Here is a 24,083-nt window from a genome sequence, read left to right as displayed (position 1 = left end):
AGGCCTAGAGAGGTTATGTGATTTGCCCAAAGTCACAAAAATAATAAGTCATAGGGCTGAGGTTCAAACTCAGGTCTTCTGACTCCACCTCCAGGACTTTTCCCACGTGTGACACCCCTGGCAGGATTTGTTCAACTTTTATTTGGGCAAACCACTGTTGATGCCTTTGATTTAGCCTGACAAAAAATTGCAAAGTGTTGATAAAGATACTTTCCCCACAGGAATCCTGCAAGGAGTAACATTAATGAGCCTGGCAATTCTGATCATTTCTCCAGCATAAATTGTCATCCCTGTCAGAGAGAAGGTGGAGATTTTGGAAAGGTGAGCTTGAGTGCTGGAGAAAATTCTGGAAGGAACTTGTATTAATTTTGGTAAATAATTATAAACATTCTTGAACGAATCTTACCTCTAAATAAAATGAAAATGTTGTTAGAAATGGTGATGATGGGCTGTGTGCTAATACAACTTTGTGGTTGACAAATTGTCAAAAGCTTACAACTTTTTCTACTGTACCATGTTGAGGACCTGCAAAGAATATATCAAGTAATTTTGGAGAAGGACCCACCTAGGAGCTGGGAAAAGTCTCTTGAGGGAAATTCTACTTGAGCTGAGCTTAGAAAGGAAATAGGGATTCTGAGAGGTAAAGCTAAGGAGGGAGAGCATTCCAAGCTTAGGGCTCTGCATAAATGCTTGGAGGTAGGAGATGAAGTGCCAAAATGAGGCAGTTTGGCTGGAATATAGAGGACATGAAGGAGAGTCTTGTGAAATTAATTTGGAAAGGTAGATCAGACCTAGATTATGAAGTATTTTAGATGCCTCGAAGAGACCAAAGAAGAGCTGCTCTCACTTGGAGAATCCAAGGAATTCAGTCACAATAACAATAACAGTTCACACTGCACAGTCCTTTCTTTATATGGTGCTTGAGGCACTGCCCTTTCGTACGTGAAGTAACCAAAAAAAGCTTCAAGGTTCAAGAATCAGTACTGGTCTGCATCCATTCAAAAACCATAGCTCACAAGCCCCCATCGGTGGTTTATTTCTACCAATCAGTCACAGGATATCATTAGTTCAAAGAAAAAAAGACAACTTAATGAAATAGCATAGTAAGAAAAGTAACAGTAAAACATGTTGTTTATTCATTTTTCAGTCATGTCTGACTCTTTATGACCCCATTTGGAGTTTTCTTGGCAAGGACACTGGAGTAGTTTGCCATTTCCTTCTGCAGCTCATTCTACAGATGAGGTACATGAGGCAAATAGGAATTAAGTGGCTTACCCAGGGTCACATAGCTAATCAGTGTTTGAGACCAGATTTGAATTCAGGAAGATGAATCTTTTTGACTCCAGACCTAGTGCTCTATCCACTGTGCCACCTAGCTGCTGGACAAATAAAACATCTCCCCTAAAACTTGGGATGTATTTTCCCACAAGTACACACACATCATCATCATCATCATTAGGAAGAGTGGACATAGTAGGGATCGTGTATGAGAAATACACATGGGAACACATGTGGCCAGGGCATAGGCATTGAGGGCTAACTAATGTGTCTAACTACCAGGATGCTGGTGTCTTCTGGAGAATGTTATCTTGCTGTTCCTTTTGGTTCTGCTTCCCAGTGCTTTGGTGCCATGTCTACACACACACACACACACACACACACCCCTCTTTTAATCCAAAGCTTTAGCTAGAGTCCTGAGCAGAGGATCTATTTCCTCCTAGCATCTCTTTTAACTTAGCCCCTCCAAAGCTAAGCTAGGAGAGACTCGAATACAATACACGTAATATAGGCTCCTCGAGTTTGAGGACTGCATGGGTTTTGTCCTTGCATTCTCAGTGCCTTGTCCATTGTAGGCGCTTAATAAATGCTCGTTGAATGAATAAATAAATGAATAAACCTTGAGCTTTTAAGCAGGGCACTCATGCTGAGTCATAAGACTATAGGGAAAAAGCAAAGCTACATAGCTGCTCACAGGAAGAAATAGCGACATCCAACAGGTGTTTGTGAAAACCAGAGCTTTTTCTCTGAAACTTGCATTGATTTCCCTAGGAATCTCGATATTTTCTGGATTTTTAAAGTTGGCAAATGGCGACTTCAGGACCTTGGTGGAAGCTCAGTGTGCTTTTCTTCTTGCATGTGAGAAAATAAAAAAAATGCTCCCTGGTTTGGTAATTGCTGCCTGTTTTCCTGTTTATGTTTCATTCTGGGGCCCACTGAATGATTGCTCTTTTATCACTACTCATCTGCTGGACAGTCCCCCCATGAAGCTTGTGGTAGAACCCAAAGGCCCCTGAGCAAACAGTGCCAAACTCTTTCTGCTTTGTTAATTAGGTTATCCGATTTTTTTTCTCAGATGGCTAATTTTGCTACGGATTTCACAGGGCTTCTAAATGTGTGCTCGTAAACACAGAGTGGCAGGCTCTTCCCCAACTTATTTCCTAAGAACCAAAATTAGGCGAGCTCTTGACCTTCAGTGCTATGGAGAAGATTAGCAATGCCTTTGTAGGTATATGCTGGAAACTTTCACAGATGCCCTAGCACAAAAGAATTGAAATACTCAAGTTCTTTTGTTGGGTGGGTCCTTCAGTGTTTAATCTTGACAAGCTGTGGGTCACTGACTGGCTTTTTTCCTGTTTATGAAAGGGGTTACATATTTCATTGCCTGAAGGATCTGTGATTTCCTTTATGTGAGTACTCTCTCTACCTATGCAGATTATGACCCTTCCAGAGTTCAGCCAGCCCCCTTAGTGTGAATAATGAATGAATCTTCATGAAGGGGCCACATGTATTCAAAGCACTGTCTGAAGTTGTATGAAGTTATTATATAAGATGTAGTCATTGGCATCAGTGGATTGGAAATGTACCGTGTGAATTCAAATAATGTGATCACTTAACAGTATTCTTTGTTTGCACTAATTGGGGCCTTGCTGTAGACATTTTCTCTGAACAGAAAAATGAATCTTTGGGCTCTCAGGCAATGAGCCCTTTGGAATTTAGATAGCCTGGTCTTTAGATGATTGGTATCAGGTTTATTACCAGGCCCATACCTGGAACTTTTCCATGTTGGTAGGACCCACTAAACCTCGAATTCCACTGGCACTGAATTTGAGAACCCAGGTCACCCCAGAGCCATCAATGTGGAGTCAGAGGTTGACCTCAGTGGGCAAATTACAATTAACAGAGACTCCTAAATTTTCTCCCATTTATGGGTTATAATTAACCATGACTGGAGCTCAGTTAAGGTATTTGTCTATCTTGAGTAACACCCTTGGCTTGTTTCTGACTGCTGGAGGCTTTGAGTGTTCCCTGACACCTTTGGGCCATAGCCACCTTTCTCTTTCCAAAGCCTCATAAAACATCATTTTATAGTTCTTCATTGCATTGAAGATGGCATATTGTATATTATAGTTCTCTGTGCTTGTGTTTTATCTCACTAATAGCTGACATCACATTTTACATACATTATCTCAACTGGACTTCTAACAACCCTGTGTGATTATTTGGGGAATTATTATCCCCATTTCACAGATAAGAAAAGTGAGGTTTGGAGTAAATGACTTGCTCACTTTCATACAGCTAGCAACATCTAGAGGTGGAATTTAAGCCTGGGTCCAACAAGGTGGTGCAGCAGATAAAGCTTTGGATCTGGAGTTGGGAAGACCTGAGTTCAAAACCAGACTCAGACACTCACTAGCTGTGTGATCCTGGGTATGTAACTTAACCTCTGACTGCCTCTGTTTCTTCATCTGTAAAATGGGAATGATAACGCCTTCCTCCCCAGGCTGTTGTGAGGATCAAATGAGATAATATTTGTAAATCACTTTCCAAACCTCAAAATTCTCCATAAATGCTAGCTGTTGTTAAGGTTACCTACAAATCTAAAGCTCTGTGAGGCCTTAGATTGTGTCTTATATCTATTTATAGATTTGCATATGCCCTAGCTCTCATTCTAGCTCTCTACATACAGTAATAAATGTTTGTTGATTTGGTTGATTGATTTACTTTGAAGAATGCCATTTGGCCAAAATACCTATCTGCCATGGAGAGTAGAATTTGTTGGAGTTTCTTGGTTTTTTTTTTTTTCATTTAAGATAGGTTATGTTATAAAGTACCCTCCTTTCTCTTCTTCTTTCCCCCTACTTATCCTATGTATAGCTTACTTCGTATGTATTTGTTTGCATGTTATCTCCCCCATTCGATTGTAAGCTCCTTGAGGGCAGGAACTGTCTTTTTCTTCTTTTTCTAATCCCAACACTTAGCAAAGTGTCTGGATCTTAGTAGGCACATAATAAATGTTTATTGAATTGAGTTGTTAATTATCTATGTGGTGTCTGGAATCTGGGCCACAGGTTCCCCACCCCTGATGTAGATTAAGCTTAAAATGTGTATACCTACCTTTTTCTTTTCCTTTGGAGAGTCTGACTGTTAAACATTTACCAATCCTCACTTATATTGCCTTATAAATGTTGATTGAGCTTATTGGGTGTGCAGTAGAAGCTCGGGGAATGAAGTCGTTACCAGAATGAAGACCTGGCAACCATAGGCTAATAATAACAGATTAACAACAACAACAATAATAATATTAATAGTAATTGGCCTTTATATAATTCTTTAAAGTTTATAATCCATTATCACATTTAAACCTTATAATACTCCTGCCTTAAGATCATAGAAATAGATATAACTGTGTAATGTGAAAAGCCCCTGGGTAACATACAAGAGTCTTTCTCTGTTCTTGGCAGAGTTCGATGAGTGAAAACAATAGTGCTGAAGAGTATTCAATATAGGAATATAAATAAATGGGTTTGAGAAATTTTAGTACGGATCCTGGATAATTTAATTAATAATTTAATTTAATAATTTAATTGAGAGAACGACATTGACATCATCAAATGAATTCTTTTAAGTTCCCTGCCAATGTTATCTTTCTTCGTGTTTCTCATTAAAGCTTTTTGCAGCTTAGAAGATATTAATTACACAATATGAATGCTTAGAATCTGACCATTCAGAAAGTAGATGATCATAAACGTGGAGGCACAGCAGAACGCTTTCACTGAGGTGCCCTTGCAGAGCCCTGTTGCTTTCAAGGAGAAAGCGTAGCTTGAATCTCCAGCTTTGTTATTCTTCAGCGACCAACCATGTGTAGTTCTCTAATCAATCAATGAGTTAAGCAACCAGCATTTATTAAGAATCTACTATGTGCCAGTTGCAATGCTAAGCCTTGGAGATACAAAGCCAAAGAATCAGTCCTTGCCCTCAAGTAGCTTATATTCTATTGGAGGGAAGCAATATTTATACATATAAGTAAATGTGAAGTATATACAAGATAAATTTTAGAAAAGTAACTAAGTCCTTGAGGGCAGAAACTATTTATAGAGAGGCAGCTAGGTAGCATGGTGAATAATGACACTTGGAATCAGGAGGACCTTAGTTCAAATCTGGAAGCCAGGAAGACCTGAATTCAAATGTAACCTCACATATTTAGTAACTGTGTGATCCTGGGCCAAATGTTTAATCTCTATCTGCCTGGATTTCCTCACCTGTAAAATGAGGATAATAATAGCACCTTCCCCCCAGAGTTGTTGTCAGAATCAAATGAGATAATAGTTGTGAAATGCTTAGCCCAGTGCCTGATACACAGTAGACTCTTTAAAATGCTATATTTAAATTATATATAATTAATTATATATAATTAAAGCTCTAGAGCTAAAAGTGGCCTCAGAGCCCATCTTGTCAAACCTTATTTTTTAGATGAGTAAACTGAGGCCAGGAAGGTTAAGTAACTTGCCCAAGGTCATATAAGTAATTAGCGGCAGATAGATTTGAACCCTGGCCCTCTAACTCTAAAGAGCTCAGCAAAGAATATATCAAGTAATTTTTGAGAAGGACCCACCTAGGAGCTGGGAAAAGTCTCTTGAGGGAGACTCTACTTGAGCTGGGCTTTGAAAGGAAATAGGGTTCTGAGAGGTAGAGATGAAGAGGGAGAGATTCCAAGCTTGGGGCTCTGTACAAATGCTTGGAGGTGGGAGATGAAGGGCCAAATTTGAGGCACAGCAAGTACAGCATTTTGGCTGGAATGTAGAGGACATGAAGGAGAGTCATGTGAAATTAGTCTGGAAAGGTAGATCAGACTTAGCCTATGAAGGACTTTAGGTGCTCCAAAGGGACCAATCAGATGTGAAGCCTTGTAAATTAAGAGAATGAACTCCTCCAAAAAGGAGACCCAACATGGAATCAAGTGGATAGAGTACTGTACTCAGAGTCAGATAGATCTGGGTTCAAATCCTCCGAAATCACTTAGTTTATATCAACCTCAGGTCTTTCATCTGAAAAATAAATCAGCGAGCATTTGTTAAGCATCTACTATGTGTCAGGCATTGGGCTAGGTTCTACAGATACAAAGATGAAAGCCGAACAGTTCATAGCTTCAAGAAGCTTACATTCCTTCAGGAGACTCAACACATCCTCGCATAATTTCAAACAAAAGGCCTCATTTTTATTATATGTATACAAAATGTATACAAGTTAATTTTGTGTCTCTGCCACCGCCCTGGGTAGCCACAGTGGGAGAACCAAGAAAGGCATCATTCCTAGACACCTTGGTCCTTGAACTGAGCTTTGAAGGGGTATATGCTGTCTATGATACAAATGATATATTAACCTGCAGTGCTCCCCTTATAAGTTTGGGAGGCCCAGGTGCACTGATCTTTATAAAATGCTTTGAGAACTATAGTGGGTAATACAAATCTCAGATGTCATTATTCCTGGGCATTTTTCTTTAATTCTGAATGAAGAACAGATCTTTCTTTCATAGATGGCAGTAGGTAGAGGCAGGTAGGTAAGCATAGAACTGGGAAGCTGAAAGACCTGAGTTCAAATCCTACCTCAGATTCTTATTGGGCAAACTCTGTCTAATTAAGTTTTCTTATCTGTAAAATGAGAATTATAATAGCCCAATGGATAGAACACTAGGCCTGGAGTCAGAAAGACCTGAATTCAAATGCTCCCTCAGACACTTCCTAGCTGTGCGATCCTGGTAAAGTCACTTAATCTCCGTCCACCTCAGTCTCCTCATCTGTAAAATCAAGATATTAATAGTAGCTACTTCTGGAGATTGTGAGAACCAAATGAGATATTTTTTGCAGAGCATTTTGCAAGCAATAAAGCATTATATAAATGATAGCTATTGTTATTAATTAGAATCACTTGGAGAGAGTTAGGAGCTTAGGGTCGGAGGTCTAGATCTGGAAGGGGCCTCAGAAGCTCAAGTTATAGAAGAGGAAACAGGTTCAGAAAACATAAGCAGTTTGCCCAAGGTCACGCAGATAATACATGAGAGAGAAATACCAGAAATGGTTCATTGCAAACAGGCTTGAACCTATCATTTAAGATTATAGCTGAGAGCGCAGCCTGTTAGCTGTCCTGAAGATGGATACTTATGCTTTCATGACCGTTTAAAGAACAGTCCACTTTAAATTTCCACTTTAAAATTGGAGCTAAAAAGCTGCTTATTTTTTGTTCCCTGATGGATGGGTTTTCACAATTGAGAGATGATTGCAAAGGCATCTCCTGAAAAATTTCAAAGACCTCCTCTGGGTTTTTAAGCCAAATTGCAAAATCTCTTTGTACAGAGGAACTTTCATATCATAAAGTTTATAACAAGTAAGAATGGGGCAGTGTGGCAGGGGCGGGGATGGGCCACAAAAATCATTCTTGCCACCTTAATGAGAATAGACACTCTCCAGAATGACCCAAAATATGCAGTATGTGTTCAAGAGCGCATCTGGGAAGTGCTTTGAGGGAAAATCAAAATGACCTTTATGGCTAATACCTAGTACCTTGTGAGTCTTGAAGGGTGAATTAGGTTAATGCTACATTTAAAGGGAAAGAATAGAAAGTGGGTTATAATATATACCTGTATGTGATCATAAATTATCCTGGTGAGAGGGTGAAATCCATCCCACTGAGGCCTTTTGTTTGAAATTACCTCTTAAGCCTAATTTTGGTTTGGCTTGGCACTAATTATATGGCTGTTTCTCGTGCTTACCAACATTAAAACTAACGATTAACCGATACTCTTGACCTGCTCTCCAGGGCCATTTTGGAAAGCTAGATCATCATCTTACACAAAAAATGCTTTGATGAATTGAGGAAAGAGTAGTGGGTCGTCACCAACAGACAGTATAAAGAGAGAAGAGAACAGGGACTAAAACAGAGCCTTAGTGTACATCTGCAGTTAAGGACCCATGATATAGTTGACGATTCAGCAGAAGAGTCAGAGAAGGAATGATCAGGGAAGTGGAAGGTAATAGGAGAACTAGGAGATAGTAATGTACTGAAAACATGGAAAAGAAAAAGTATCTGGGAAGAGATAGGGTAATTAACAGTGTTAAATGCTGCAGAGGTCAAGGAGGATGAAGACTGAGAAAAGACCAACTGATTTGGCAATTAACAGCTCCCTGATAGTATCAGAGAGACCAGTTTTAGTTGAGTGATGAGGTAAGAAGCCATATTACAAAAGATGGAGAAGTGAGTAAGATGAGAATAAATGAAAGCAATGAGTCTAGACAGCTTTTTTCTAGGAGTTTGTCTAAGAAAAGTAGGAGAGATATGGAACAGTAATGTAAGATGGAATGGTAAAGTCTAGTGAAAGTTTCTTAAGGTTGAGGGATTTTGGTATGTTTGTAGGAACCAGTAGATAGAGTGAGATTGAAGGAGAGAGACACAGAGACAGAGAGAGAGAGAGAAATCAGAGATAAATATATTATCTCATTTGATCCTTGCATGAGTTCTGTGAGATACTATAATAGTGTAGTTATATAATTATGACATGTTATTATTAATATAATATAATTACTCTTATTAATTAATATACTGTTATTAACGAATATAACAATACTATTATTGATATAATTATATATAAATATATGGTTAATTAATGTGATAATAATATAATTATATAACAATATTATGACTTCCAGTTTACAGAGGAGGAAACTGAAGTTGAGAGTTTCAGTGACTTGCCTAGGGCCATGTAGCTAAGTCAGGATTGGAACCCACATCTTCCTGTTTTCAAATGAAGAGCTCTACTTGCTACCCCAAAGGGCCTCTTAAATACTTCCACACAAGGATCATGTGAATAATCTGGGCCTTCCCTACCTTACTTTCATTATTTAGTTCAATTTCCACTCTTATTTAGTAATTCTGTTCCCTCACAAAGAGTAGAGTACCATTTTTAGGCCCCCAAAGGAAATACCAAAACAACCACCCATGATTTTTGTGTTAGTAAATGCCACTATAGGATGCACCAAAGAACATCCAGTCCTTGGGAAGGGAGGACAAGGGAAGAGAATTAGCATTTATATAGCACCTACTATGTGCCATGTAGTGTGCTAAGCACTTTTACAATTATTATCTTATTTGGTAGGGTGCCTTGGGACTCCCTTATCCTAGCTGTCCTTGCCCCTTTCCAGTACCACACTCTTGTAGCCAGGCAAGGATGCTAACTAGTCCCCACCTATTCATATGGAAAAGATAATTTTAAGGCAGCTAGGTGGTGAAGTAGATAGAATGCCAGGCCTGGAATCAGTGAGTTCAAATCCGGCTTCAGATATTTACTAGCTGAGTGACCCTAGGCAAGTCGCATAACTCTATTTGCCTCAGTTTCCTCATCTGTAAAATGAACTGGAGAAAGAAATGGCAAACCATTCTGTTATCTTTGCCAAGAAAGCCCCAATGGGGTCACAAAGAGTTGGACACAACTGAACAACAACAAGGTATACAGGTTGACAACCACAGGATACCTGGATCAGAGGAACTAACATTCCCTCCACTCTAGTAAAATATAAGCTACTGGAGGGCAGGCAGTGCTGAGTTTTGTTTTTCAATCCCCAGAGTCTTGCATATTATAAGCATTTAATAAATGCCTGTTGAATATTGAGTTGAATTGAATTGTGTAAAATCAGTACATATGGACATGATACCTGTAGGCATTTTAGTACATTATAGATAGAATTCCTCAGTGCATGAAACTGGAGAAGAAATCCCTGGACTATAGTAAAGCAACTCAGACACTGTCTCCTGGACAGAATGAGTTCAGACTCAAGGACGGCAGATGCACCACTAATGTAGTAGATTTAGCTACTATACCAGCAAATGCTGACCTAATTTTGGAAACACTTTAGAGTTAAGTAGGGTTTTCCAGGCAAGTTGGAATCCTTTCTAAATTCATCATGCTTCCTGGGAACAAAGGTTTAAGGCTTGTCCCTCTCCCAAGTAGATGAAAAGCTTCTAGGATGGTGTTCTTTCTGATATCTAAAGAGATGAAAATGGAGTCTTCCAGACAAGGTAAATAGAGCAACAACAAAGATTCTTCCTCCTGGATGTGAACATCTCTTCTAACTCTCTATAGTCCTGGTTAGGTGGACACAAAGAACGAGTTTGGCAGTATATCATTGGATCTTTATCCAGGTGACACCTGCTAGTTGGGAGCATCCCCCAAAGTTCTATCCTGGGCCCTCTTCTCTTCTTCCTCTATGCTATTATATTTGTTGATCGCATCAGATCCTATGGATCTAACTCTCATCTCTATGCAGATGATTGTCAAATTTATCCAGCCCTAACCTCTCTCTGACCTCCACCCTCACATCTCCAACTACCTCTTGGGCATCTCAGACTAGATGTCCCATAGACATCATAGGCATGTCCAAAACTGAACTCAGTATCTTTCCCCCCAGACTCTCCCCTCTTCCCAACTTCCCTGTTTCTATTAAGGTCACCACTATCTTCCCAATCACCCAGGATTGCAACTTGGGCATCATCCTCACTCTTTCTTGATGCTCACCTTCCATATCCAATCAATTGCCAAGTCCTGTTGATTCTGCCTCTGAGTATACTCCCCTTCTCTCCTTTGACACTGCCCCCAACCTGGTGTGGACCCTCATTGCCTCATAGCCTGCCCTGGGGGGTCTGCTTGCCCAGTCTCTCCCTACTGCAATCCATGCTCCGTTCAGCCACCAAAATGATTTTCCTAGAGCACAGGTCAGACCATATAACTCCCCTACTCAGTAAACTCCAGTAGCTCCCTATTATCACCAGGATCAAATATAAAATCCTCTGGCTTTCAAAGCCCTTCACAACTGGCCCTTTCCAATCTCTCCAGTCTTCTTAGACATTCTCTGTGGTCCAGTGACATTTCCCTCTTTGTTCTTGCACAGGACACTCAGTCTCCTGACTGTATATGTTTCCTGACTGTCCCCCATGCCTGGAATTTTCTCCCTCCTCATCTCTGCATCCTAGTTTCCCTCACTTCCTTCAAGTGTTCAGCTAAAAAGCTCACTGCAATAAGCCTTTCCAAGCCCCACTCAATAATAGTGCCTTTCCTATGAGATTACCTCTGATATATTTTGTCTGTATCTTGTTTATATATAGTTGGTTATATATTGTCTACCCCTTTAGACTGGGAGCTTCTTAAGAGCAGGAACAGGCTTTGGCCATTTTTTGGTATCCCCAGTGCCTAGCAAAGTGCCTGGAACATAGTAGGTGCTTGCGGACTGGACTTCAGTTATGGTGAAGCCTCCTTCCTATGAAATTCGTCATTTGTCCTACATAGGGTTATAAGGAGATGCATTTAACCTGAGAACAGCCTGGCATAGTGGAGTCACAAAGACCATAATTCAAACTGTGCCTCTGAAACAAGGTCACTTGGTGACCTTGGACAAGTTATTTAATCTACTTGTGCCTCAGGCAGCTCTGAGACTTGCTGACTGTGTTGTAGACTGCCCGATCTTTGTGAAAGCTTTTCCAACACCAGTGAAAGAAATCATGTTTAACTTCCTCATGACATAAAAGTAGTTAAGTATTATAGTACACTTGCATATAAATGGCTGCTGCTAATTAAAAAGGAGCCATCATTTCATTTAGAAAGCAGTCCATTGGGGCCTCTATTTTGAAATGTTCACTTAACCTATAGTTTATGAGTTTCTTTGTAATTCTGTCAAAGTAATTAAATGTATCTTTCATTGGAGACTTGTCATTAATGATCTACCAATCAGCCCAGAAGCAAGCATTTTGTACTAACAGCACCCCAGGGATACTACCAGGCACATATAAATATAAGTGACCATGGGTGGAAGCTTTCAGCTAGGACTTAAGCATCCCCATCTCCCATTGTCTCAAATGGAGCCAAACTACCACAACTTACATTGTGGCTGTAACCTGATATTAATAGCGACCCCTATTAGCCTAGATTAATGAGATTTTATTTAGCATATATCACAAAATTATGGCAATTCAGAATTGGAAAGGACCTCAGAGGTCAGTGAGTATAAGTCACACCTGAAAAAGAATCCCCTTTATAATTAACCCAGCAAGTGATCATCAAGCTTTTAATCGAAAAACATCCAGTGAGGGTAAACACACCACTTCCCAATGCATCTCCAGTCCACTCTGGAGGGCCTTTGGTTTTTCACTTTTTCCTGATATCAAGCCTAAATTTTTATGCTTGCAACTTCTATGCATTCTCCCTAGCTCTTCTCTCTTAGGACAGACGGAATTAGTTTAATCTCTCTTCCATAGGACTGCCCTTCAAATGCTGATGACTGGCTATCATGAGATGTACTGTGGCCTAGGGGATAGGGTGCTGGAACTGCAATCAGGAGGACCTGGGTTTGAGTCATGCTGCAGACATTTACTAGCTGTGTGACCTTTCTGAGACTCAGTTGACCTTTAAGGTCCCTTCCAGCTGTATATCCATGCTTCCACCCACCCCTGAATCTTCTCTTTTCCTGACTAAAACAATCTCCAGTTCCTTGAACCATTCCTCATGGGACAGAAACCTAAAGCCCTTTCATTATCATGGTTGCCAACCTCTGGACATTTTCCAATATGTCAATGTCATTCCTAAAATGTAGCCCCCAGAACTGAACACAGTGGTCCAGGTACAGTAGGACAACGGCAGAGTAAAAAGGACTTCTCATTTCCATATTCTGCAGGCTTTGCTTCTCTCAGTGGAGTCCAAAGCCACATTAGGGATTATTCTTGTTTCATTGCTTTTGGCCGCTGTATCATACTGTTGATTTAAATTGAGAGCCAGTTGTTAAATTTTCAGTGTGAGCGTGTTTATCTCAGAAATCAGCAAACACTACAAAATCAGGGCTTGATTTATTGTTTTGTTGCTTGTCTGTATAGTTATCCCTTCTACACTGTGGGGGTTAGGGATGCGAGCCCCCCTCAATCTAGAGCATCTGTGTAACATTTTTTTGGTACTCCCTCCATACCAGAGAAGTAGTCTGCATTATTATGGTATTAAAAAATAAAATGTGTTGATACTATACAATACCATACATGCATTTTATGCATTTCTGAAGTTCTAAACCTTTTCTTTGTAATCTGCTGGTCTTCATGTATCACCTATGGCTTCCACAGAACTCCCCTCAAATTTCCATTTAATTTCTTATGCCGACCCATGAAAGTGATGGAGGAAATGATCAGATTAAATGCAGATTAAACTCACAAGTGAGTCACGCATATATTTTGTTTCTGAGAGTTATCTGGTAAACACTCACTAGCGCACCACTGATCCACTCCATTAAAATCCCACCACTTAGATTTATTTTTAGACCCAGAGTTGAGGGCTATCTAACCAAGTCTCCCTCAAGTTAGCCTGTGAAATCAATTTTTAAAAACCTCAAGCATAAGACTTTGTGTTTATTCCTACTCAGCTTCATGTTGTTGGATTCAAACCAGTATCCTAACTTTCCAGGATCTTTTTGGATCCTGACTCTGTGGTCCAGTATGTTAGTGATCCCTTGCAGCCCTGTGCCCCCTACAGATTTAATGAGTAGTGCTCTGTATGCTTTATTCAAGTCATTGACAAAAATACTAAACTGTATCAGCCAAGAATGATTCCTTGAGGTACACTACTGGAGACCTTCTAAGCTGACATCAAACCATTATTAATGACCATTATTTTATTCCAGCCATCCAACTAATTCCAAATTCATCTAAATGCATCATCACCTAGCACCTGAATCACATGATGTTTTTCACAAGATTAGCATGAAAGCCTTTATCAAATGTTTTGGTAAAATCTACATAAACTATGGGGCAGCTAGGTGGCACAGTGGAGAGCACCCAGCCTGGAGTCAGGAGGTTCAGAGTTCAAATCCAACCTCAGACACTTATTAGCTGTGTGACCCTGGGCAAGTCACTTAACCCTGTTTGCCTCAGTTTTCTCATCTGGAAAATGAATTGGAGAAGGAAATGGCAAACTGCTCCATTATCTTTGCCAAGAAAACCCCAAATGTGGTCATGAAGAGTCAGACACAACTGAAACAAATCAACAGTATAAACTATGCCTAAAGATTCTACTCTTCTAACAATTTAGTAATTCTGACCAAAAAGAAAATAGTGTTAGTCTAGCATGACATATTCTTTTTTAAAAATTACATTTATTTTTAATACATTTAATACAATTAATTTTTATTTTTTAATTAGCATTTATTTCTGCCTATATCCCCCTCAAAAAAAGAAAGAAAAACAAAATTATTATAATAGATATGAGTAGTCAAGAAAAACAAATTCCCATATCAGCCACATCCAAATATGTGAATCTCATTCTGTATATTTAGTCCATCATCTCTCTGTTGGGAGTGGGTAGCATCATTCATCATTGGCCCTCTAGAATCATGGTTGATCATTGTATTGATCAGAGTTATTTCAAAATTATTTACTACTACAGTCATGTTGTTGATATGAAAAATGTTTTCCTGTTTCTGCTCTCTCTGCATCAGCACTTTGTATAAGCCTTTGCAGGTTTTTCTGAAATTGTCCATTTCATCATTTCTTACATTCAATTCCATTCAGGTATGGTAAGTATTTAGGCATTCCCCAATTGATGGACATCCCTTTATTTTCCATTTCTTTACCATCACCAAAAAGAACTGCTATACAGTCCTTTTCTTGGTGGCAAGATATTAGAAATTGAGGAGATGCCCATCAGTTGTGGAATGGCTAAATAAGCTGTAGAATGTGAATGTAATGGAATACTGTTGTGCAATAAGAAATAGAGAACAAGCAGATTTCAGAAAAATCTGGAAAGACTTGTATGAACTGATGCAAAGTGAAATGAGCAGAACCATAAAAAAATCGTACACAGTATCAGCAACATTGTGTGATGATCAACTATGAACCAGCACTTCTCAGCAAATACAATGATCCAAGACAAGTACAAAAGACTCATGATGGAAAATACTATCCATATCCAGATAAAGAACTGAGGGACTCAGAATACAGGTCAAAGCCTATTTTTATCACTTACTTTATTCTTTCTCATGGTTTTATTTCCTTTTGATCTGTTTCTTCTTCCACAACTGTGACAAATATGAAATGCTCATGATAGCATATGTATAAACTATATCAAACTGCCTACCATTTTCAGAAGAGGGGAGAGAAGGGAAGGGAAGGGAAAGGAAAAAAATTAGGAACTCAAAATCTTGTAAAAATGAATGCTAAAAAATTTTCTTAATGTGTAATTGGGGAAAAATAAAATACTATTTAAAGTAAAAAAAAAAAGAACTGCTATAAATATGGTTTTACATATAGGACCTTTCCTCTTTCTTTGATCTCTTTGTGGGTAAATATCTAATAATGGTTTCTTTAGCATATGCACAATTTGGTGATTTTCAAAGCATAGTTCCAAACTGCTTTCCAGAATGGCTGGGCCAATCCACATCCTTACCAGCAGGACGTTAATATGCTTATTTTCCCATAGTTCGCCTCAAACATTTGCCATTTTCCTTTGTTATCAGCTTTTTCAATCTGATATTTGTGAAGTAGATCCTCAGAGTTACTTTAATTTGAATTTCGCTAATTACTAATGATTTGGAGCATTTTTTCAAATATACATGCTTATGTATGTATATATATGGTGCTTTAAAAAAAAACTTGATGACTGCCCTTTCATATTCTTTGACTGTTTATCAATTGGGGAATGGCACTTATTCTTATAAATTTAAATCAGTCCCTAATCTATCTAGGAAATGAGGCCTTTCTCAGAAAAATTCACTGCAAAAAAAGAACAAATTTCCCCAGGTAGCTGTTTCCCTTCTAATTTACCTCTAATGGATTTGTTTCCACAAGAACTTATAAAAATTTGATGTAATTCAAATCATGCCTTTTATCTTCTATGAGCCTCTCTTCCTTATCTCTCATTTGTTCAGTTCTTTCCTTATCCATCAATCTGGAAGGTCATTTCTTCCTCGCATCTCTAATTTGCTTATGATGTGACCTTTTATATCTATGTGACATAACCTATTCTTGGTGAATCTATACCTTCATCATGATCACCTGTTTCTTTTCTAGATATCCACTCACCATTTCTTGACTCTTTATTGTAACTTTGCCCCTCTTCTGATCCAGACTTGGGTTTAGTATTTAGTATTCCCCCCACCTCCCCAACCCTACATCCCCACCACCTTTATTCTCCCAATATCCTTACCACCCATCTTTTAAAACAGATCCACATATTCGCTTCTGGCCAGCTGCTGTTTCCTTTTCCAACATAGAAAGTGTGGGTGATGCTCTAGGACAGAAGGCAGCTCTGCTGGGCCCTGTACTTCTCTTTCCTTCAGTTGCCTGGCCCACAATCTCTGAAGATAGGGTGTCAGGCTAAGTGATAAGCACTGTTAAAATAGTACTAGTAGGTAAGACCAAGACAAACAATGATGTGGACAGTCCTTTGCTGGCTTTCTATCCTGCAGAGTTGCAAGAAGGGAAAACCATGGTTATAACTTCTTGGCACTGAAAGTTATAAGTAGATGAGCTGACCCAAATAAAACTCCAGGAGGACACATATTCTCCCGTTCTAGACTCACTCTGTGTACATTATCTTTCTCCAGAGCAGTTATATCAGGCAATAAAACTAGAAAAACTCCGTCAAAGCCACGGCAATGACTGGGTCTGTGGCCAGCTTTTTTCTTACCACCTACAATTCTGGGGTTGCCTATCACTGTGAGCTATAACTGTAGGGGTTGATTGACAAGTTTATGAGGGTAATGTTAGCAATCTTTTACTATACTAAATGGTTATCTGGGATCTGATAGTTAGAAGGGACCTTAGATATTATCTAGTACAACCCTCTCATTTTACAGGTGAGAAAAATGAGGCCCAGAGAAATGAGAGAGCACAAGATTGTTACTAATAAAAGCATTTCAACTTTTGCCAAGTGTTTTACATGTTACTTCACCCAATTTTCACAAAAGTCCTGTGAAACACATGCTATTATTATCCCCACTTTATAGTCGGAGAGAAGGGTGTCCAGGGTCACATAGTAAGTAGTGTGTGAGACAGGGTTTGAACTCAGGCAAACCTGAATGGGGTCACAAAGAGTCCAACACAACTGAAATGACTCAGTAACAACTTTCTGCCTCCCAGTCCAACACTCTAGCTGCTGTGCCACCTAGCTGCCTCCTAGCTGGGGAATGTGGGGCCCCTAGGTGGTAATGTGGAGAGAGTGCCGGGCCTGGAGTCAGAAAGATTCCTCTTCCTGAGTTCAAATCAGGACTCAGACACTTACTAGCTCTGTGACCTTGCCCAAGTCACTTAACCCTGTTTGCCTCGGTTTCCTCATCTGTAAAAGGAGCTAGAGAAGAAAATGACCAACCACTCCAGTATCTCTGCCAAGAAAGTCCCAAATGGAGTCACGAAGAATCAGGACTGAAATAACTGAACAACTTGGGAAATAAGAACTGGGATGTTTGTCTTCTGGTCATCCTTTATGTGGTCCCTGAGTTCCTTGCTTCTGGCTCGTAATTATGCATAACTCTTGGCTGTAAACTTGAATATCCCAGGGTAAGCAGGATAATCACAATTTTGCAGTTTCTAAGGTGGGATGAGCAAAATGACTCTTAACCAGAGGTGTTCTGGTGGAAGTTTAACAACCAGTTCTCCCAGAACCCACTTTTAAATTCAATCTGCATCATTTAACATTTTTTCATCCCTTTCTTAAGTGTAAGCAATCAACAAAACAATAAACTGACTCTTAGTGGTTGCTGATTTCCAAGGTATAAGTGCTCACACTAAAAATTTAGCAATCAGCTCCCTTAAACCTGTGCAAGTTGGCTCCGGCACACCCCTGCTCAGAACCCCTGAAAATTCATTTCGTTCTGGTAGATGCATTCTATTTGCTGTCACTCACCACCAGAAACTCTTTGTCTAGGCAATGGACTGGCCCAGCAGTCAAGTTGCAGAGGCTGCCCCATGGGCACTGAACCTTGGCATCAAGCTCATTTGCTAGCTGCCCAGGAGTAAGCAAATGCCAATTTGCCCTCCCATTGGCGCTGGTATTTTCTTCTCCTGACCGAGTGAGCACTGCTTCCTCTTTGTTGCCTCTCAGCTACTGATATTGCTTCTGTTGGGCACTAGAGATCAGACTCTTTCAAGTATTTCTTCTGGATTTACCTGTGAATACTTTTTCTGAAAAAAAAGAGAAAAGCCCTATGGCCATTTGTGGTAAGCACTGTGTAAATCGGTGAGGCATTTGTTGTTTTATTAACAAATATGTGGATTTGGGGGTTGTTGTGTAGGTGTATTCCTACAAACATGCTTTTGTGTATATTGAAAATGATTCCAGATTATAGACTAATGTGTTTGAGGGTTTTCCCTTTGAATGTTGGGTCAACGTCATTGAGTAAACAGGGATGGCATAAAGATTATAATGAGAAGAGTTAAGAATTGATGAGGCAGTCTGGGGGCTTGTGGGGTCATGCCCAGCTGTATTAGGAGTTTTTCAGAAGGCTGAGAATCCTTGAGACCTTCATGAAACCTTTGAGTTGGAAGCAGTTATGGTTCCATCTTCTCTCTTTCTTATAGATTGCCCAGATAGAGAATGCCATGCATAGAGTACTAGTATTTATATAGCACTTCAAAGTTTTTGAAGTATTTTTTACATGTTATCTCATTTGAAGCTCACAGAAACCCTAGGAGGTAAGTGCTATTATTCCATTTTACAGATGAGAAAACTGAAGTTAACAAATTAAATGACTTGCCCAGGGTCACATGGCTTGGAAATACCTGAGAGAGGTTTGGAAGTCAAGTCTTCCTTACTATATATAAGTAAGGCAGCTAGGTGGTCCTCCAATACTTACTAGCTATGTGACCCTGGGCAAAGGCACTTAACTTCTTTCTACCTCATTCTCCTCAACTTTAAAAATGGCGATAATAGTGGTACCTATCTCTCAGGATTGTTGTTGGTGATATTTGTAAACACAGTGTGTGACACATAGTAGGCGCTTAATGAGTATTTATTCCCCCTTCTGGTTCTGGGCACTCTATCCACTACACCACCCCTCTGAAATGTTTAGATTATAACAGGAAAGATGAAGTAGAAATTGGAAAATTCATAGCCACTAGTGTTTAGTCATGGTGGGGCCTGCCCATTTCTCACTTGGCTCCCTGGTCAGGCAGGATGTATCTGGATTTATTGCCAATTATAAACAAAGAGAAGTAGCTGTATATTGGACCCAGTGAAGCTCCTGGGAGCATGGATTTGGTGATCGGCAAACAGTCTCACCTGCCAGAGAAAGAGCCTCTGTGAAACCTCCTTAAGGTCAGATGCTTATCACAAAAGCACAGATTTTTTTTTCTTGTATTTGTATGGCCTGACATTCTTCTTTCCTCCTCAGGGAGGAGGACAGATCTCTTGGTGGCTAAATAGGTCTCAGCTGTGGGACTCAAGTGGAACTGAAGTCTTTAGGTATCACTCTGACAGGGCATTGGGCCTCACTTAGGAATGATTGCAGCTTGGAATTTAGCTGCCGGTCTGTGGTGGAAACTTTTTTTTTTAATGGATTTCCTTGACTTTGAAAAAGCTCATTTCTTAATTTATGTGTTTGGGAAGTATCAAGGCATGTAGATAGTTCTGAGGAAAGGTTCTGAAGTGAATAGCAATGACCTATGGAGAAGGGGAGGAGAACACAGGAAAGATAGAGAGAGGAAGGGTCCTGGGATACTGGGGAGAGGTGGTTGACGAAAGGATGGTGGGACAGTGAAATGATGGGAGGAGGAGACAGAAGTATGCGATTTTAGAACTAAATCTAAGCTTTTGCAGATTTAGCTCTCTACCAATGAAGTAGCCTTTGATTTTTAAAAATTATTATCATTTGTTTTTGCAAAAATCACAGGCCCAATCTGCCCCTTCCTTCACCCCGTCCCCAAAAGTCATCCTATATGTAAAGAATTTAAAAGAGAAAAAAAAATAGTTTAACCAAGCAAACCTATTGGGAAAAAAAAGTCTGACATTAAATGCATCTAGGTGGCACAGTGGATATAGTGCTGGGCCTAGAATCAGGGAGAGCTGAGTTCAAATCCAGCCTCAGATACTTATTAGCTTTGTGACCCTGGGCAAGTCACTTAAATCAGTTTCCTCATCTGTAAAATGAACTGGAGAAGGACAAGACAAATCGCTCCAGTTTCTTTGCTAAGAAAACCTCGAATAGGGTCACAAAATGTCAGATACTACTGGACAACAGTAATCTGCACCGATATCTTTGCAAAGAAGGAGGGGGAGAGGTGGTTGCTGATGAGGCTAGTAGAAAGGGTTTTATTGAAAAAGTTTGAAAACATATTTGAACGAGTTAAACAGCACTCCTGGAAGAAAGCTAAATAGGCTGTACTTTTTTTATTGACAACATTTGGAAAACACCTCTGGTCCCTTTTTTCAAAATAGTGACTGTCGTTGAGTGCAGAATAGAATCCTCCTGGGCTTTTGCCTACTATAATGCATTAGCATTGTAGAAATTCAAAAGCATCTTGTCAGTGGGTATTTAACAAATGTCTGCAGTAAAATGATTAATTAGTAGTGAATCAGTCCATTGGAATATTATTTTGCATCTGCCAAGTGCAAAGCCTATGATTTCACTGGTACACTGAACTCCCAGTGAGCAAACATCCCTCTATCAATGCAGAATGCGTCCTTGTTTGAAACATAGAATCAAGAGAATTGCCGGAAGCAATGAGAAGGGTAATCTCATTACTTACCAGAGTCACGTAGCCAGTAGGTCAGGGGTGAACTCAGATCTTCATGACTCCAAAGATAGCTGTCTATCCACCACACCACAGTTGCCTCCCAGGCACCTCAACTGGGCACTTTGAGGGGATATAACTTATAAAATATTATCATTGTTTTCAGCCAGAGAAAGCTAGGCAGACCTCTTATCAGCCAGGAATTACATCTGTCTAGAAGCCTTATTACCTTCCTCAACACAAGTAACAGAACACCTGAGCCAGTTGTGAGTTGTTGTGCTTGTACCTGTGGAAGATGAGCATTCTAGCATGAAGAACCTTGGGGCCAGTTAATTGGTCAAGCTTCTGTTGCCAACATTCCACTCCCGTGTACCACCCATCATCTCAATTTCTCAATCTTTGGTATTTTAGATTGACTGACTTTTTAAAAAAAAAACATGTATTTTCCCCTCAATTACATGGTAAAACAATTTTTTAACGTTTTTTTAAAGTTTTGAGTTCCAAATTCTATCCTTCCCTCTCTTCCTCTGACCCCTCCCCCCACCTGAGACAATAAGCAGTCAGATATAGGTTACACATGTACAATCTTGTAAAATGTTCCCGTATTAGTCATTTTGTACAAGAGGACTCAAATAAAAGAAAAAGAATGAAGGAAAGAAAGTGAAAAATAGCATGCTTCAGTCTGTATTAAAACAATATCAGTTCTTTCTCTGGAGGCGGACAACATGCTTCATCATGAGTCCTTTGGGATTGTCTTGGATCATTGTACTGCTGAGAAGACCTAAATATATCAAGGTCAGTCATCGCATAGTGTGTCTGTTACTGTGTACAATGTTCTACTGGTTCTGCTCACTTTACTTTGCATCATTTCATATAACTCTTTCTAAGTTTTTCTAAAATCATCCTGCTTGTCATTTCTTATAGCATGATAATATTCCATCACAATCATATACCACAGCTTGTTTATCCATTCCCCAATTGATGGGCATCCCTTCAATTTCCAATTTTTAGTCACCACAAAAAAACTGCTATAAATATTTTCATGCAGATAGGTCCCTTTCTCTTCTTCTTTCTTTTTTGTGTGATGTGTTTGGGATATAGACCTCGCAGAGGTTCACTGACTTTTGAAAAAGGCTTGTTAGCTCAATGACCTCCACCTGAACCCTTATCCCTATGAAAGACAAACCTTACGCCCTCCTCCATCCTACTCCAACCTAGTTCACCCATCATCTATCCCATTTCACGCTGTCCTTTGGACCTCTTACTTTTAGCAAACTCACATCCCTGAACTTTTCCTCAAATATTCCTTCCTCCTCCTTGCTTTTACAGAGCAGGGTTTCTCTGAGGATATCACATCCTTTGCAGCTCTCTCCATTCACAGCCCGTCCTTCTCCAGCTTTCTTAACTCAGAGGTATCAAACACTCAGCCCACAGTAGCATATGGCCCACAAGACTCCAGAGTGCCACCCCAACCAGAGGATGATGCAATTGGGAAATATTTAACAAGATAAATAAAAACACAATAAAGCACAGTGATATTGCATTTTAAAACAAAGTCAATATACAGTGTGCAGGGATCCTTATGTATAGATTCGTGTCCTCTCTCACTGTTTGAGTTTATGCTCTCAGAAGAAGTGTACTCATATTTCTTGCTCTCCGTTGTTATTTCCAGATATTTCTTGACCACCACTTCTTTTTCTTTCCTTCTAAGTCCATGCAATCCATTTATACTGTTCGGTCCCCATCCATGTTGCCATTCTCTACTAGCTTTCCAGTCACTTTCCCAGTTTTCCACTATATAAGTACAATGGAAAGGATGCTGGATTTAGAGTCAAGAGAGACCTGTGTTCCCAGGCATTATTATTCCTTGTTGGTTTTAGCACTTGGCTAATGGTTTTCTTCTCTACCTTATCCCCAGCCTTATATCCATATCCATGGAGCCTTCAGAATCCATGTTGAAAACCATTCTAAAACTGTGGCCACAGAAGTGACTTGCTTTTCTAGTTCAGTAACACATGGGCATAACTTAGAACTTGCTGTCCTATGGGACTGTTTCAGAGATCTTGAGTTTTGATGTTCCATACTCTGATTGCAGTCTCCTGCCCTCTGCCCTTTGCCTTGACCCCATGATCCAACCCAAGTAGGAAGAAGCCATCTATGTATTCCAGTCTAGCAAATGGCCTACTTGGCAGTTGCTCAAACGTGATATTCCATCTCTCAATCTCCATGCCTTTTCATTAGCTGTTAACCATGTCCAGAATGTTCTGCCCTTTCACCTCTGCCTCCTGGCTTCTTTCCCTTCCTTCAAGACTCAGTGTATAGCTCAAGTTCTGCAGGTGGCCTTTCCTGGTCCTGCCAACTGCTTGTGCCTTCCCCTTTCAGATTCCCTTACATGCTCTCCATATATATCTTATAAGTATGTATGGAGTTATTTGCATGCTTTCTCCTTCATTAGAACATAAACTCCTCGAGGGCAGGTGCCATGTTTTTTGCTTTTCTTTATATCCCCTCCATAAAGAACAATGCCTGGCACTTGGTAAGTGCTTAATAAACACTTGTTGACTGCCTGCCAATCCATTACTAGGGATGATGGCTGGAATTTGCAGGACTAATTTTGACTTGAGATAAAGAAAAAAACAAACACTAGTTGTTGCTTAGTCATTTCTGACTCTTTGTGACCCCATTTGGGGTTTTCTTGGCAAATATACTGGAGTTTGTCATTTCCTTCTCCAGCTCATTTTTACAGATGAGAAAATTGAGGCAAAGTTAAGTGACTTACCCAGAGTCACACAGCTAGTAAGTATCTGAGGCTGCATTTGAATTCAGGTCTTCCTGACTCCAGGCTTAGCACTCTATCCACTCTGCCACCTAGCTGCCCTATAACTGTTCTAGATTATAATAATAACAATAATCATACCTAACATTTATATAGCACTTTAAGATTTGCAAAGTACTTTCTATATCTTACATCATCTCATCCTCACAACAATCCAGGTGCTATTATTATTCCCATTTTACAAGTGAGAAAACTGAAACAAGCAGAAGTAAAGTGCCTCAGCATT

The 24,083-nt window shown here is 39.7% G+C and overlaps 1 protein-coding gene across 6 annotated transcripts in view; it reads left to right on the top strand.

The window, feature by feature from the left end:
- NCALD (neurocalcin delta) overlaps nt 1–24,083 on the top strand; it is a 356,021-nt gene that overhangs the window by 275,001 nt on the left and 56,937 nt on the right. For 5 of the 6 annotated variants that reach the window (XM_027849998.1, XM_027849997.1, XM_027850001.1 and 2 more), the window contains one exon: nt 222–321. The exons of the other annotated variant lie outside the window; for it this stretch is intronic. The gene's annotated coding sequence lies outside the window, so the exon portion shown is untranslated. The remainder of the gene's footprint in view (nt 1–221; nt 322–24,083) is intronic. 6 annotated transcript variants of the gene reach the window in all.

The sequence above is a fragment of the Vombatus ursinus genome, unplaced genomic scaffold (genome assembly GCF_900497805.2).
Source record: "Vombatus ursinus unplaced genomic scaffold, bare-nosed wombat genome assembly UNPS02008961.1, whole genome shotgun sequence".
Classification (NCBI taxonomy): domain Eukaryota; kingdom Metazoa; phylum Chordata; class Mammalia; order Diprotodontia; family Vombatidae; genus Vombatus; species Vombatus ursinus.
This window is presented reverse-complemented; position numbering and strand designations above follow the sequence as displayed.